The sequence below is a fragment of the Pogoniulus pusillus genome, chromosome 29 (genome assembly GCF_015220805.1).
Source record: "Pogoniulus pusillus isolate bPogPus1 chromosome 29, bPogPus1.pri, whole genome shotgun sequence".
Lineage (NCBI taxonomy): Eukaryota > Metazoa > Chordata > Aves > Piciformes > Lybiidae > Pogoniulus > Pogoniulus pusillus.
The window spans coordinates 17,231,316-17,246,172 of record NC_087292.1 but is presented as its reverse complement, the minus strand read 5'-3'; the positions used below and the strand labels follow the sequence as shown (position 1 = coordinate 17,246,172).

The 14,857-nt window shown below is 57.9% G+C and overlaps 1 long non-coding RNA gene across 3 annotated transcripts; it reads right to left on the bottom strand.

Moving 5' to 3' along the window:
• Nucleotides 1-957: 957 nt before the first annotated feature.
• Nucleotides 958-13,701, bottom strand: LOC135188345 (uncharacterized). Of its 3 annotated transcripts, none has more exons than XR_010307663.1 (6): nucleotides 13,591-13,701; nucleotides 12,581-12,628; nucleotides 9,280-9,408; nucleotides 4,797-4,896; nucleotides 4,435-4,678; nucleotides 958-1,872 (listed from the first exon to the last, which is right to left on the bottom strand). It is a non-coding gene; the product is annotated as an uncharacterized LOC135188345 (long non-coding RNA). The 3 variants fall into 3 exon arrangements; XR_010307666.1 differs by having other exon boundaries at nucleotides 4,461-4,678; XR_010307665.1 differs by lacking the exon at nucleotides 958-1,872 and adding an exon at nucleotides 2,230-2,429.
• Nucleotides 13,702-14,857: the final 1,156 nt, after the last annotated feature.

The window sequence follows — 14,857 nt, the reverse complement described above, 5'->3', positions numbered from 1 at the left end:
GGGCCAGGTGAGGGGATCAGATGTTCGTCTGTGGCAGAAAGCCTGAGGGGGCCTGAGCAGGAGCAGTCCCTGAGCCTGCATCGTAGGAAGAGGACAGTTCATGAGCCACAAGTGGGGGCTGCAGAGCTTTGAACTTTGGTCTCCTACACTCCCCCCAACTTTAGGCTGAATTTGTCACCACTTGGTGAAGGCTCTGAGATGATTAATCCTAATTACAATGGAGATTTTCTCCCAAGGCCAGGTTGGATGAGGCCTTTGAGCAACATGGAGGCGTCCCTGGCCATGGCAGGGGGTTGGAGCTGGATGATCTTTAAGGTCCTTTTCAACCCCAAACCATTCCAGGGGCCAGGGATTGGACTTTTTCTTGTGTACAGGAAAGGTTTGGGTGCTGCCAAGCCCCCTCCTCTCTCAGCTTCTGTTAAGAGACTTGAGTAGAATGTAGAACCTTTACAGGTGGCACTTGTCCTTGGTCCTCCAGGGACATCTCCTGTCCTGGCTGCTGACTGCAGAAGGCTCCAAGGGAGACCTCCTGGTGGCCTTGCAGTGCTCAGAGGGACCCAGCAGAAAGCTGGGCACAGACTTTTGAGCAAGGCCTGTTGTGACAGGACATGGGGGGATGGTTTGAGCTCAAACAGGGAGATTCAGAAGGGAGAAATGCTTGGCACTGAGGGTGGGGAAAACCTGGCCCAGGCTGCCCAGAGAGGTGGGAGCTGCTCCAGCCCTGGCACCACTGCAGCTCAGGTTGATTGTGGCTGTGAGCAACCTGCTCAGGTTGGGGATGTCCCTGGGGACAGCAGGGGGTTGGCCTGTATGGCTTTTAAGGTCCCTTCCCACCCAAACCAGTCTGGGGTTTTATGATTCCATGGAACCTCATAGCCTAGCCCAGAGCTGAGCCAAACTTCTCCTCTCCTTCACTCCCACCCCACCACTTCCCTTCCTCCCTGCCACCTTCCAGCTTTACTGGGCAGCAGAGTCACCTCCACCAGCCCCACACAGCCCCCATCAGCTCCACAAATACCTCCAGTTATGCAGAATTCCCCAAACAGCCTGGTCTGGACTGTTTCAGGAGTGAGGGCTGATGTCCTTAGCTCTAAAAGGCCAACCACTGTTGCCTGCTCCAGGTTTAGTAACCCTGGAGCTGCCACCACATCCCCTAAAGCTACAACTGCCAGAAGCAAGGTTCTGCAGGATGAAGCTCTGGATCAACAAACCAAAGCCACCATCAATTTATTACCTGAACTGCCTCACCTGCAGCTTCTCCAGAGAGCTGCATCCCCTGGAAGCCAGCAGCAGCAGCACAGGGCCAGGTCCCCGCGGCGCAGCCTCTCTTATGTAACCTGCAGCACAGCCACTCGGCGGCTCTGGGCTGTGCTGCTGGAGCTGTTCCTCACAGTAGCATGGCAACAGGTCCTCTGCTCTGCCATGTTGCCATAGTAGTAGCAGGATCTGGTGCTGCCTCCCCCAGAAGCTTGGCTTTGCCCTGCAGGATGGCTTTAGACACTTTGTTTTCTGCCCCAGTACAGATGTGAGTGAGGGCAGGTGGACAGGGAGGAGCAGCCCTGAGTCAGCCACTGTAGGCTGACAGGAGAAAGGTTGGAAGGGACCTCTGGAGATCATCCAGTCCAACCCCCCCTGTTAAAGCAGGAGTACCCACAGCAGCCTGCCCAGGATCACAATGGCCAGGGAGGGTTGGAACCTTACCAGAGAGGGAGACTCCACAACTTGCTCCAGGGCTCTGCACCCTCAAAAGTTCCTCCTCCTGTTCAGATGGAACTTCTGTGTCCAAGTTTGTGCCCACTGTAGCTTCCAGGTTGGTTCAAAAGCAGGAAGAGCAACAGCATCTTGTGATGAGCCAGCAGAGGGAAGCAGGAACTGTGAGGAAGAGAAAGTCAATACCCACGGCAATGTCTCCTGTGCCAAGCCTGGGATGGATCCTCAGCAGCTAACTTCATGCAGCAGCCCACACTGGAAACTCGAACAAGGACTCCCCCAGCCCCTAAAACCTGAACAAGGACACCCCCACACCCTAAAACCTGAACAAGGTCTCCCCCAGCCTTGACTCTCCCTGCAGAACTGAGGCCAGGTCTCACCACCACCTGCAGGGGAAGCTAAGCTCATGCTGTGGTGCTTAGAAAGCACAGCCAGAGGTGTTTGCAGCTCACCCTCTTGGAAGTGTGACTTTGGAATCACAGCATCCCTTCCCAACAGGAAAACACACAAAAGCTGCAGGGAAGTGCCCAGCAAAAGGCCACCTCAGCAAGTGCAGAGCAGCAAACAACTCTTGCTGTGACTTGGCAGTTGAAAAGCAGGACCAGAACTGCTCCCACCACGTTCAGGTGCTTGTTTTCCACGGGGCTGCTGCAGCCTGGCTGCTTCCACCCTCCTCTGGCAGGTGTTTGCTCCTTGGAGTTCCCAGGCCTGTTCTTGCCCTGGAATGCAAGGTGTGTGCTGTGCTCAGGGCTCCCTGCCAGAGCTAGAGGAGTTCATCCCCAGGTGGCTGTGTGCCAGGATGTCCTCATCCTCTGCAGGCCCCCAGGCCTCCCCTCTGCAGCCAGACCTGTCAGTCCACATCAGGGCAAAGCCTCCAACAAGCTTCTCCTTCCCCCAGCAGCTCACAGCACCCAAAGCCCTCACTGCAGCTCCTGAACCGTGGCAATTGGCTGTCTGCACAGAGGACTAAGCTCCCAGGGGCCAAGCTGAGAGCAGTGAGCATCTTCCTTCCATTCCTGAGGGCAGCACAGTTGCAAAGCCAATCACAAACCTGCTGCACAATGAGCTGCTGGGAGCAGGGAGCTCCAGAAGTGCCCAGTGTGGGAGGCACAATGCAGAAAAGGCCTCTGAGAGAGCTCTTGTGCAAAACCCCAGCTCAGCCCCAGCCTCCAGCCCCTCTGCTCTGTGCTCCCACTCGCAGGTGGCAGCCTGCACACTCCAGCTTCTGGAAATTCAACACTGTAAAGGTTCAAGTTCATGATCAGTTGCCAAGCAGGAGGTGAAACCAACCCATCCACCCCAAACATTCACAAACTCCCCTAGAAGGTCATAAACATCTCTGCCTGCCCTCCCTCCTCACAACGTGAAGGGTGTCTGAGAAGAGGACACTGAGTTCAGAGCCTCCGTGCTGCTGGCAGGGGAGGGAAGGTGAAACATTGAACCCAGGAGCAGCTTCCCCTGCCAGGAGCCAGCCCAGGAGCAGCTCCCCCAGTAAAGCAGGGAGAAGGAAGCTGTTTTGCCAGTGGTTCCTCTCAGAGAAACGTCTGTCCCCAAACTCATCACAAGCAGGGCTCAGTGTGAAGCAATAGGAAATCCAACCCTAAATCTCTTTCCCATGCACTGAGCCAAGGAACATTCTGAGCCTGTTGCAAAGTTTCTATTCCTGTTCTCAACAGTACAAGAGGAAAAAAAACCCTAACCCCCTCCAGCTTCCAGCAAGGCACCCAAGTGAGAACCAAAGTCTGGCTGCAGCAGGCAAGGCTGAGGAGAATTCCCAGGAAGGAGCATTAACCCTTGTGGAGCAGCAGGACGTGGGGGGGTCTCCTGGGAAGAGTTTTCCAGGCTGTCCCAGTGCTGCCTGGGCACAGCAGGGACCTGGACTCCATTTGTCCTCTGCCCACCTGAAGTTCCTCCAGCATCATGTGCAGGTCTGATGCAGTCTGAGGGCTACAGAGCAGGAGGTGCAAATCAGAGTGCTCAGGACCACAGCAGAGCTGCAGATTGAAACCAATCTGGCCCCAGGTGGCACCCTGTGGAATACTGAGCTGGAGCTGACAGGACACAGGACAGCAGGAATCACAGAATGGGTTGGGCTGGAAGAGACCTCAGAGATAATCCAGTCCCAACCCCTCTGCCATGGGCAGGGACACCTCCTGCTAGAGCAGCTTGCTTTAGGCCTCATCCAGCCTGACTTAGTGCCAGGCTTGGACCCTCCACAGCTTCCTGGGCAGCCTGTTCCAGTGCCTCACCACCCTCCTGGGGAAAAAAACTTCTCCCTAATGTCTGGTCCAAGTTCTGCTCCTTCCAGTCTGAAGCCATCTCCCCTCAGCCTGGCACTGCACACCTTTGTCCAAAGTCCCTCTCCAGCTCTCCTGGAGCCTCCTTCAAACTCTGGAAGACTGCTCTAAGGTCTCCCTGGAGCCTTCTCTTCTCCTGGCTGCCCAAGCCCAAGTCTCTCAGCCTGGCCTCACAGCAGAGCCCTTCCAGCCCTGCCAGCTCTGCTGTGGCCTCCTCTGGCCCTGCTCCAACAGGTCCCTGTCTGTGCTAAGCACTCCAGAGCTGGCTCAGCACTGCAGTTGGGGTCTCAGCAGAACAGAGGAGCAGAATCCCCTCCCTGCCCCTGCTGCCCACACTGCTGGGGCTCAGCCCACAGGGCACAGCTGGTTCTGGGCTGTGAGGACACAGTGCCAGCTCCTGGTGAGCACCAGCAGCATAAAACCATACCTGAAGGGAACATCCTCACACTTCACCTGAGCAAGGCTGAAGGAAGACCAAGGGCAGCAGTCTGTCATTTCTGGAGTGCTGTTTGCTCTTTCTGTTTTGCTCAGCTCCTGCAATCAGTCAGCTGCACTCTCAGGTTCCTCTTGTTGCAATCCTTGAGTTAGTTGCAAGTGCAGCAGATAAAGCTCCCAGAAGTTCAGCTGAACTTTACTGACATCTTTTTTCCCCCCTTAGCCAGCAAGAAAACCTGTGGTTAGAAACAAAATCTAGAGGCAAATTATGTTTCAAAGGGTTCTTTGGGGTATTTTTTCCCCCTCTCCTGTTGTGCTGTTTGCTCTTCCATACCCTCCTTTGATTTTAATTACCCTCAGCTCCTGTGGAGTCCTCTTCTCCAGGAGAGAGCTTCCAGCTGGGGTCTGAGTTTTGGGCAGTGTTGGCAGTCAAACAGCCCTGGCTGGAGCTCTGCTGCAAGATGCACAAGCAGAAGAATCAGACAATGCTTTGGGTTAGAAGGGACCTTAAAGCTCATCCAGTGTCATGGGCAGGGGACACCTCCCACCAGCTCAGCATGCTCAAGGCCTCATCCAACCTGGTCCTGAACATCTCCAGGGAGGTTGTGGAGCACAGAATCACCCAATGTGATCAAAGATCACATTGGGTGATTCTGTGCTCCACAACCTCCCTGGGCAACCTGTGCCAGTGTCTCACCACCCTCAACCTGTGCCAGTGTCTCACCACCCTCACTGGTAAGAATTCCCTCCTCATCTTCAACCTCAATCTCCTCTCTGCCAGCTCATAGCCACTGCCCTCATCCTGTCGCTCCAAGCCCTTATCAAATATCCTTCCCCAGCTCTCCTGTAGCCCCTTGCAAGGTACTGGAGCTGCCAGCAACCCTGCACCCCCAGCAAGTGCTGTGACCCTTGCAGGAGAGCACTCTCCAAGCAAGAGCCAATTTCACTACACAGGGCCAGAGATCCTGCAGGCAACAGAACAGGGAGCTGCACCCAGCTAATAAACCATCCATGCTCTGAGTGAAAGCAGCTGAATCCTTCCAGATGGCAGCTCCCTGCCTGTGCAGCAGCTCCAACCTCTCCTCACTCCCAGTCCCAGCCTGGCTCAGTCTCAGCAGCCTGCAGGCACCCACTGACATGCTGCAGAAGCATCACGAGGCAGCCCTGGCCCAGGCAGAGCAGCTGGCCTGATGCTGTCACCACAGACTGGGTTGGATGGGAAAGAGACCTTTAAAGGTCACATAGTCCAGGGACACAGAGCAGGTTGCTCAGAGCCCCAACCAACCTGAGCTGCAGTGGTGCCAGGGCTGGGGCAGCTCCCACCTCTCTGGGCAGCCTGGGCCAGGCTCTCTCCACCCTCAGTGCCAAACATTTCTCCCTTCTCTCCACTCTGAATCTCCCTGTTTGAGCTCAAACCATCCCCTCTTGTCCTGTCCCAGTAGGCTCTGTTCAAAAGCCTGTCCCCAGCTTCCTGATGAATCCCTTTGAGCACTGCAAGGCCACCAGGAGGTCTCCCCCAGTAACTCACTGCCTATTTATTAACACTGTTCTGGTTTCAGATCCTGGTGGCCCAGGGTGGCACAGCTGCAGAGCTCAGAGTGGTGTTTGCCACTGCTGGTCACCTCTGCAGGCTGTGGCTGAAAGCCCTGCCTGTGTCTGCAGAGAGAACCTTCACCAACCCTGCCCCACACCTGGTGGCCAAGCACTGTCTGAGCTGCTAAATCACCCAGAACCATCCAAACACAGCCACCTGAGGCCATTCCCAGCAGATTCCCACAGGGGATTCTGTCGAGCATCACCCAACAGTCTCCAGGCTCCAGCAGGAGTCCTTAGTAAGAAGGCAATAAGAAACCAGAAGTTGGAGGCCACCAACCCCAGGATGGAGTTGAACTCTTCAGGCTTGACCACTGTGTGGCTACAGGGTCAAAAGGTCCTCACCAAAGGCTCCCTACAGCAACCAAGAGGGTAAAAAATCCTCACCAGAGCCTCCCTACAGCAACCAACAGGGTCAAAAGGTCCCCACCAGAGGCTCTCTACCAACCAAGAGGGTAAAAAATCCTCACCAGAGCCTCCCTATAGCAACCAAGAGGGTCAAAAGGTTCCCATCAGAGCCTCCCTACAGTAATCAATGTCTCTCTTCCTCTCAGGGTCCTCTTTTCCCTGCAGACAAGGGAGGGTTAGAGAAGGGTGCTGCCCATAGCAGAAGCTGAGCACCATCCTCCATCACTCACAGTCACTGACCCTCACCTCAGGTTCTTGAGCAATCTGCCATCCCATCTGATAGGTCTTTTCCTCCCTCTCAGCTGCCACCTCTGAGAGAGGAGGCTCAGCAGTGCCAGCCGTGCACAGCAATGCCAACCTCTCTATCACAGAGGGCTGGGAAGCAGAGATCCAAGCTCTAAGGTGCCTGCAGCTCAGCAGAGTGCTGAGCAGGGGCTTAGTTGGTTCAGAGTCAGAGAGAGCAACCTGCTGGATCTGCAAAGCAAGGCTACAGCAGAGGACTCCCCCAGGCTCCCGGTGACATCACACTGCAGGGTGTCAGGGGACATCCCAGCCCCACTCAGTGGCTGTGGCAGATGTCCACGGCCTGGCAGCTGGCAGGGTGAGGTCAGCTCCCATCTGCCAGCACAGCCCCAACGGCTGGCAGTTAGGGGACAGGCTGCAGATGGTTGTGATCCCTCAGCTTCCCAGGATCACCATCAGGAGGAGTCTTTTGCATTGCCACATCTGTCATGATGAACATCTGGAGGGAAGTGGGGACAAGGATCAAAGACAGGCAGGCACCGAAGCAGCAGAGAGGGAATTCTCCCTCTGAAGAGCCCTCCTGTGCCTCTGTGCCAGTTAATTATCCTGCCTGCCTGGAATGGCTCCTACGTCCCATCTGAACAGGAGCAGGAACTTCTTTGCTCTGAGGGTGCAGAGCCCTGGAGCAGGCTGCCCAGTGAGGCTGTGGAGTCTCCCTCTCTGGAGAGCTTTCAACCCCAGCTGGGCATTGTGCCGCTGGGCAAGCTGCTGGGGGTGCCCTGCTGGAGCAGGGGGGTTGGACTGGCTGAACTCCAGGGGTCACTCCCAACCCCTCCATGCCTGGGTCTGAGGATTCTGCCATCACAGGCCTCAGCTCCTTGAGCTTACATCTGACACTGCACAATGTTGTCCTGCTAAAAATGGCAGGAACAAGAGAAAATCAGACAGGTTCAGGCAGGAGATGTAGAAAATCAAAGACTACCTGCCCTGAGCCAGTGCCTCATGACTGGCACAAAGCTCCTCACGTCCCCAAGCCTCCACACACCTTCACCCACAGCAGCTCCCTGCTCCACTCCAGAGAGGCTTTTTGATCACTCAGAGCAAGCATGAACTCTGCTGACCTTTCCCAGAGAGAAGGGATGGATTTTTTCCCTGTCTCCTGAGCCCTCAGCTGGGGTTGGGGATGGCTTTGGGGAGGATGTGTTCATCAAATGAAAGCTCTCAAAGTCAATCCAGCAGCAAGCTTGACGTGGAGGAAATCAAAGAGCTCTCCTCCTTGGCATCACCTGACGCTCTCGCCGGGCAGGAGCAGGGCTGCCAAAACTCAAGCAGTGACAATAAAAGCAGTGCTGCCACCTCAGCTTAGGGCCTGGCTGGTGGCTCAAAGTGACATTGCCAGTGAGCTGCTGACACCAGTGGAAAAAAGGAGCCTGGAGAGAGGCAGAGTGCTGGTGGCAGTGGCAGGAAGGCCGTGGGTGTTGGCAGGGACGAGGCTTGCCTGGCACTGCAGAGACTGAGCAGCACAACTGGGCAGAGCTTTCCTTCCCCTTCTCCTCACAGGTAGGACACAGCACCCAGCTCTGCTACCAGAGTCAATGGTGCCCAAGAAACCCCAGCACAGAGACCTCTGCATCACCAGTGGGGTGTACTGGGAGCAGGAGGAAGGAGCTGCTGGGTGGTAGCACTGGAAGGGCTCTGCTCTGAGGCCAGGCTGAGAGAGTTGGGCTTGGTCAGCCTGGAGGAGAGAAGGCTCCAGGGAGACCTTCTGGTGGCCTTGCAGTGCTTCAAGGAGTGACCAGAAAGCTGAGGACAGACTTTTGAGCAGGGCCTGTTGGGACAGGACAAGGGAGGGGATAGTTTGAACTCAAAGAGGGAGATTCAGAGTGGAAAGAAGGGAGAAATGTTTGGCACTGAGAGTGGGGAGAGCCTGGCCCAGGCTGCCCAGAGAGGTGGGAGCTGCCCCAGCCCTGGCACCACTGCAGCTCAGGTTCTCAGGATGGCAGAGGTTGGAAGGGACCCAAAGAACTCATCCAGTCCAACCCCCCTGCCAGAGCAGGACCACACAATCCAGCTCAGGGCACACAGGAACACATCCAGACAGGCCTGGAAAGGCTCCACAGAAGCAGACTCCACAACCTCTCTGGGCAGCCTGTGCCAGGGCTCTGGGACCCTTCCAGGAAAGAAGTTCCCCCTTGTGCTGAGCTGAACCTCCTGTGCTGCAGCTTCCATCCACTGCTGCTTGTCCTGCCACAGGCAGCAGTGAGCAGAGCCTGTGCCCCCCTCCTGACCCCCAGCCCTCAGATAGTTATAAACATTGATTAAATCCCCTCTCAGTCTTCTCTTTTGCAGACTAAGCAGCCCCAGGTCCCTCAGCCTCTCCTCACCCGGCAGTGCTCAGTCCCCTCATCATCCTCACAGCCCTCTGCTGCACCCTCTCCAGCAGATCCCTGCCCCTCTTCAACTGGGGCTCTGAGCAAGCTGCTCTGCTTGCAGATGTCCTTACTGAGTGCAGGGAGCTGGCCTGGATGAGCTTTAAAGGCCCCTTCCTGCCCAGACCATCTGGGACTCCAGGATGATGCTGTTTTGTACTTACAGATGTCACTGGAACACAGATTCTTGAGTCAAACTTCCCACCCGTGGAGATAAATGTGGAACACAGCCCAGCTGCTGCCTCCTGCCAGGCATGCCCAGCTGCAGGACCTTGAAGCTGGCATTGACCAACCTGAGAAGAAAACAGAGTCAGAGATTCACAGAATGGGTTGGGACCTTCAAGTTCATCCAGTTCCAGCCCCCTGCCAGGGATAGGGACATCTCCCAACAGCAGAGGCTGCTCAAGGTCTCATCCAGCCTGGCCTTGAACACCTCCAGAGAAGGGCATCCACAACCTCCCTGGGCAACCTGTGCCAGGGTCTCCCCACTCACACTGGAAAGAATTCCTTCCCAGTCTCCTGTTTCAATCTACCTGCCCCTGGTCATTCTCATCTTCTTACAGAGCCATAGAATCAGGCAGGTTGGCAGAGAGCTCCAAGCTCCTCCTGCCCAACCAACCACACCATGGCACTAAGTGCCCCAGCCAGGCCTGGCTGCAACACCTCCAGCCACAGCCACTCCACCACCTCCCTGGGCAGCCCATTCCAATGCCAATCACTCTCTCTGCCAGGAACTTCCTCCTAACATCCAGCCTAGACCTGCCCTGGCACAGCTTCACACTGTGTCCCCTTCTTCTGTCCCTGCCTGCCTGGCAGCAGAGCCCAACCCCACCTGGCTACAGCCTCCCTGCAGGCAGCTGCAGGCAGCAATCAGCTCTGCCCTGAGCCTCCTCTGCTGCAGGCTGCACCCCCCCAGCTCCCTCAGCCTCTCCTCACAGGGCTCTGCTCCAGGCCCCTCCCCAGCCTTGCTGCCCTGCTCCAAACACCTTCCAGCACCTCAACATCTCTCCTGAATTCAACCAACATCCTTCAGCTTTCAGAACAAGAATATCCCTTCACCCTGGGACCTGCCAGCCCACCGAGGGGAGAGCAGAGCTTTGCCATGGCCATTCCCTGCAGTTTCCCACCTCACTCAGCACCCATCCTCCACATCTCTTTAATATCTGGGGGGGAAGAGGCCCCACCAACAGCTCTCTAGTACACACAGCTCCCATTTGTAGGTGCCAGGAGGATTCCAGGAGGAAAGGGCAGAGCAGGCAGGCAGTCTGTGGGGAAGTTCCACTGTGCTGAATCAACAAAGGCTGCCACAGGCTTACACAAACCTCAGCAACACAACAGATGCTGCTGGGAAGTTTGTCCAGCCCCATTTTAGGCCTGTGTACACTGCAGAGCTTAATTAAACAACAGAGCCAGGAAAAGATGTCAGAGAACTACAGCGAGGAAGAGCAGAGCAAAGCTCCTGAAGGCAGCTGAGGCTGCACCCTGCATGAAAAGTGGGTGCTGAGGAGCCCAGAGAAGCACCCCCCAGGGCACCTTCTCATCCTGCAGCCTCAGGATGCAGCACTGAGCACATCCTGACCTACTACAGCACCCAGGCATGGGAGGGGCTGACCTGAGCCATCACAACACAGGGCTGCTGGCCAGCAGAGAGCCTCAGAAGGAGCAGCACTAAGTTGTTTGCACTTGGCTGTGAGCTTTGAGGTCGGCCACAAAGCACTGGAGCTGCTGGAGTAACCTCAGCACCATCAGGCCCTGCACATGGACTCCCTCTCTGTGCTTTGGTGCTTTACCAGGGGCACTGAGGTTGTGAGCATGAAAAATATCAGCTTTTGTTGCCAATTAATGTGTTGCCATTGGTAGAGTGAGCTGATCTCCAGCTGCTAACCCTCCTGGCTCCAATTCCCACCTGAATTTGTGTCATTACCTTGCAGAAGGAATCCTCCTGTCCCAGCCTCTTCCTGGGAAGCAGCTGCTCATGGAGTCTCCTGTCATCCCTTCACATTCTCAGGATGGAAGCTGCTCACTGCCTTGGCTGGACTCACCCAGGGATTGAATCACAGAATGGGTTAGGTTGGAAGGGAGCTCAAAGTTCAGCCAGTTCCAACCCCCCTGCCATAGGCAGGGACACCTCCCACTAGAACAGGTCCCTCAAGGCCTCATCCAACCTGGTCCTGAACACCTCCCTGGGAAACCTGTGCCAGTGTCTCACCACCCTCAACCTGTGCCAGGGTCTCACCACCCTCACTGCAAACAATTTCTTCCTAACATCCACTTTCAATCCCCTCTGCCACTTCAAACCCATTCCTCCTCCTCCTGTCATCACCAGACCTTGTCAATAGTCCCTCCCCAGCCCCCTTCAGATCCTGCAAGGCCGCTCCAAGGTCTCTTCCAAGCCTTCTCCTCTCTCCAGGCTGCAGAGCCCCAACTCTCTCAGCCTGTGCTCACAGCAGAGCTGCTGCAGCCCTCTGAGTTCTTGGTGGCCTCCTCTGGACTGGCTCCAACACTTCCATGGCCTTCTTATGTTGGGGGCTGCAGAACTGCACACAGGACTGCAGGTGGGGTCTGAGGAGAGCCAAGGGGCAGAATCCCCTCCCTTGCCCTGTGCCCACACTGCTCTTGCTGCAGCCAACACAGGGTTGTGTCTGGGCTGCACTCACACTGCAGGCTCCTGTGGAGCTTTTCACCAGCCCAGACCCCGAGGTCCTTTTCCTCAGGGCTGCTCTCAGCCATTCCCCACCCAGCCTGGAGCTGTGCTTGGGGTTGCACCCACCCAAGTGCAGGACCTTATCCTAAACCCAACCAGACGTTTTGACAGCTCCATCTTTAAGGTCTGCCCTGGAATACTGATTACCCTGAAGCCAAATTAAACAGCTGCCCTGCACACCCCCACCCCCACACACACCTTCTCCCACACCTGCAGCTAAACTGGAACACTTCAGGGCACAAACTTGGCTGTAATCCCACAGCAGGCTCCAGGGAGCACAGTCTGTGCCTCCACCCCAAGAGCTCTGTGCTTGGTACCTTCACCACTGAGTTAAGCTTGGGCTCTACAAACAAATGGTTACATAAGAAGTGTTTTGACAGTCAGTGTTGACCAGGAGACTGGCCAGGGGCATGGCCACTCCTGGCCACCTTGCTCTGCCCAGTTCTTCCCGTGGCTTCCCTGCATGTTTCCCTCTCCCTCTGCAGAATGAAGGCATCCATTCAGCCCTGTCTCACCTCCCCTAGGAGCACACCTACTTAGCACTTTCATAACCCAAGCAACACAGAATTCTTCCACAAACAAGCAGACCTCTGAAGGCATTTTGAAGCTCTTCAGGGACATTTTGTTGCCTCAGACTTTCCTCTGTCTCTTTCTGTTTCCGAAACCTCTTTGGATCCTTCCCTAAGCTGCTCTTCTGACTCAGCTGGGTAGAAAGAGAAATACAAGGTTCAGCTTGTCAGTGCTCCCACAGTCTGACTCACCATAATTGCCCTTGAGAAGCTTCTGGGGGATCAGCTGCACCACAGCTTCTGAGGAGACAGGAGAGAAATCGTGTAGAAGCCATTGAGAGCTGCTTCTGCTCCATGGAGGCCTGGCTACAACTTCCTCTGTCTCTGCATCCACACAGGAGCCAGAACAGGTCTTACAATCCACAGTCCATCATTCCTGCTGTGGGCAGCAGCCAGCACCCTCCTCTCCAGGACAGGCAGCACTGCCTGCCCTGTCTCTACAGGCAGGCTTAGCCCCACAGCCCAGCCCCATCACTCCTACCCCACCACAGGTTACAGCCCAGTTCCAAGCCCTGCCCATCCCCTGCTGGCAGCTGGAAAGGCTCAAGAGCAGGGCCACATCCTGCTCAGCCAGCACAGAATCATAGAACCAAGCAGGTTGGAAGAGAGCTCCAAGCTCATGCAGCCCAACCTAGCACCCAGCCCTGCCCAACCAACCAGACCATGGCACTAAGTGCCCCAGCCAGGCTTGGCTTCAACACCTCCAGCCACAGCCACTCCACCACCTCCCTGGGCAGCCCATTCCAATGCCAATCACTCTCTCTGACAACAACTTCCTAACAACATCCAGCCTGGACCTGCCCTGCCACAGCTTCAGGCTGTGTCCCCTTCTTCTGTTGCTGCTTGCCTGGCAGCAGAGCCCAACCCCACCTGGCTACAGCCTCCCTGCAGGCAGCTGCAGGCAGCAATGAGCTCTGCCCTGAGCCTCCTCTGCTGCAGGCTGCACCCCCCCAGCTCCCTCAGCCTCTCCTCACAGGGCTGTGCTCCAGGCCCCTCCCCAGCCTTGCTGCCCTGCTCCAAACACCTTCCATGCTGCGGTGGAAGCAAGGCCCAGGAGAGGACAGGGCAGTCAGTTCTGCCGGTCACACCCACGGGTACACACAAGGCTCCCTGAGGCGCAGCCGCCCCGAGGCCGTCCCACAGTGCTCCGGCCCCAGGCGGCTTTAGGCAGATGGGGCAGGAGGCGCTGTGCTGACCCTCACCCGCACAGGGACCGGCGGGGCTGAACACGCTGCCCCGGGGACGAGCCACAGCCCCGCTCCGAGCCATCCCCCCCGGCCTAGGCCTGGCTCTGAGCTCAGCCTGAACTCACAGCCCGGGCCGGGCCTGCGCCTCCGGGCCGCGCCCAGCGCCATGGCAACGGCGGCGCCGGGCAGCAGGGGGCGCACCGCCCGCCGGAAGTGCGTCACCGCCCCCGCCCCGCCCCCCGCGCGCCCCCCGGGGCTGGCCCCCCCCGGAGCTGCTCCCCGCAGCGCCCCCGGCCCGGGCCCGGGGCCCCTCCGTGCCAGGGGCTGTCCTGGCAGCCCGACCTGCTCCTCAGCTGCTCCCCTTAGCACCGGCCCGGGCCCGGGGCCCCTCCGTGCCAGGGGCTGTCCTGGCAGCCCGACCTGCTCCTCAGCTGCTCCCCTTAGCACCGGCCCGGGCCCGGGGCCCCTCCGTGCCAGGGGCTGCCCTGCCAGCCCGACCTGCTCCTCAGCTGCTCCCCTTAGCACCGGCCCGGGCCCGGGGCCCCTCCGTGCCAGGGGCTGCCCTGGCAGCCCGACCTGCTCCTCAGCTGCTCCCCTTAGCACCGGCCCGGGCCCGGGGCCCCTCCGTGCCAGGGGCTGTCCTGGCAGCCCGACCTGCTCCTCAGCTGCTCCCCTTAGCACCGGCCCGGGCCCGGGGCCCCTCCGTGCCAGGGGCTGCCCTGCCAGCCCGACCTGCTCCTCAGCTGCTCCCCTTAGCACCGGCCCGGGCCCGGGGCCCCTCCGTGCCAGGGGCTGCCCTCAGCTCCCCTCCCGGTTCTTTCCTCTCCCATCCTGCTGTGGCTCCTCGGGTGCCCCGCACTGTGCTTCCCGCCTATGACCCCGAGTCTCCCCCTGCCCTGCACCCCCAGATCCCGCACCCTGTGGCTCCTAGCCCTGCTCCCGCAGACCTTCCCCCGCCCCCGAGGGGCTGTGCTGTGTCGCCCCGCAAGGTGCAGGGCACGGCAGTCTCCCTGCCCTCTCTGGGCCTGGGACCAGCACTCACCCGGGTCCAGTAAGCTCAGTGACAGCCCAGTACAGCTGCTGGGGCTGGTGCCAAAGGGGCACAGGTTCAGAAACCTCTACAGCCCGGGCCAGGGTGTAGCTGGGGAGAGGAGCGGGGAGGCTGGGTGGTAGGTGGCGCCCAGAGGGTGAGCCATCGCCCACCAAACCCCTGTGCTGGGCTGATGGCGCTCCCGGGTACTGCCCTGCAAAGCCCCCGGGAGACCCCCTCAGGCAGCCCAGA